We start from the raw sequence: 2,029 nt of genomic DNA on the forward strand, positions 1-2,029 counted from the left end.
ATTCTGTGGGATCACCTTTCTTTGGAATGGGTACAAATATGGATCTCTTCCAGTCAGTTGGCCAGGTAGCTGTCTTCCAAATATCTTGGCATAACCAAGTGTGTGCCTTCAGTGTGGCATTCATTTGTTGAATTATCTCAACGGGTATTCCGTCAATTCCCAGAGCCTTGTTCTTCGCCAATTCCTTCACTGCATGAGTCCATTATTGTAAAAAGTCAAGGATAGGTTTACACAGGAAAGTGTATTTTCTTGTTGGTTACCAGAGACGGGAGGGGAAGGGAAGGGAGGGAAAATAGATGGATGGATAATTATGAGACAGGTTTGATATAGGTGAAGGCATTTAAGAAAGAAGAATAATATATACATATTACAATTTGGGAGTTACAGCAAATGATAAGATGTGTATATGACTGATCCCCTTAAAAGCAATTAATGGTGTTTCATCTCCTTGTTGAGGATTGAGGACTGTATCACTCTGATGTTTATGCACTTACTCCTGGGACCTATCAAACTGTAAACATGTTTCCAAAAAGTGTTGGAACATGGGTATTTCATTGCCATGCTAATGGTCACATACATTAAAGCTGGAATGGAGAGAACTTACAGTGTAGTTGAAAGAGAAGGTAAGAGCTGTAAGCTAAATTAATTAGAAGTAACCAAAAACAAAAACCAAACTCACTGCCATCAAGTCACTTCCTACTCATAGCAACCGCCTTTGGGTTTCCAAGGCTGTAAATATATACAGAAGTAGATTACCCAATCTTCCTTACTTGGGGCAACTGGTGGGTTTGAACTGCTGACGTTCCAGTAAGCAGTGAAGTGCCTTATTCACTATGCCACCAGAGCACCTATTAGTTATATTTAAATAAATGCAGTGTTGATATGAGAGTGTCTGGTCTGTGGAACATGCATGTGATACAACATACCACTCATTCATTCAAAGACTATCTTGAGATGACCAAGGTATTCTCGTTTTATTTTCTTATAAAACTCAAGTAACTGTTCCTGATGTGGTAAAAGATAATCTGGAGTTAAATATAATTTCCAGATTTACATAATGTACACATAATTTATTTGAACAGGAAATTCAAAGATGAAGTACAGATGGCTATTGAACAGCTAAAAAATCCAACCTCTCTAATAATCAAATCACTTAAAAATTAATGTAAACATTGAACTACCTTTTGTGGTAAGGAAGCTATTAATTTGGCAAAGATTTATATATATATATATATATATATATAAAAATAACTATATATATATATAACTATTGTGGTGAGACAGGCACATTGCATATACTTTGGTAGAATTATAAACACGTCCCCGCCTATTGAAAGACTCTAAATAATGATGCTAGTATTTTGAGTCAGTAATTCTACTGAGCAGTTGGTCTGAGAAAATTATCAGCAATGCAGAAAAGAGTCATCATGTTATTTTATGAAAACAAACTAATAATCTATAAATTTTGCTACCTTTGTAATCTAAAGTATTATTCTACTTTAAAAATCATGTCTTAAAAAAATAAATGATAAATGCTAATAATAAATGCTTATTAAGTGATTTAAAAAAACAATGTACAAAATGGTGTCAAAATTACAAAATATTTCATTATCTAAATTTTATATATAATATAAAAGAGAAATTGTATCCCGTTGACTGTCTCTGGGTGGTAAAATTCTGAGTGACTTTTTTTCTTCTACTTTTTTGCTTCTTCCAAGTTTCTGTAAAGTTTAAATTACTTTTAAAATCAAGAGAATTTTTGAAAATATGTATCATATGCTATTTTAAAATATGCCATGCAGCTATCAAACAATGTGGGTATTTTCTCTGTGGGGCTTCTTGAGGGGCTGGAAGAATAAGGCAGCAGAAACAGAGACAAGCAGGATCAGTGTGGGTGGTTCCTTAGGACCCTCTCTCAACGTCCAAAACCAAAAACCCATTGCAGTCCCTGGGTTCCAACTGCTGCTAGTCACCCTATAGGACAGAGTAGAACTGCCCCATAAGGTTTGTTGTTGTTGTTGTTGTTGTT

General features: G+C 34.6%; 1 pseudogene; it reads left to right on the forward strand.

Moving 5' to 3' along the window:
* Nucleotides 1-2,029, forward strand: part of LOC103196468 — an 81,954-nt pseudogene that overhangs the window by 78,964 nt on the left and 961 nt on the right.

The sequence above is a fragment of the Orycteropus afer genome, unplaced genomic scaffold (assembly GCF_000298275.1).
Source record: "Orycteropus afer afer isolate SDZICR_OR568_19922 unplaced genomic scaffold, OryAfe1.0 scaffold00066, whole genome shotgun sequence".
Classification (NCBI taxonomy): Eukaryota; Metazoa; Chordata; class Mammalia; order Tubulidentata; family Orycteropodidae; genus Orycteropus; species Orycteropus afer.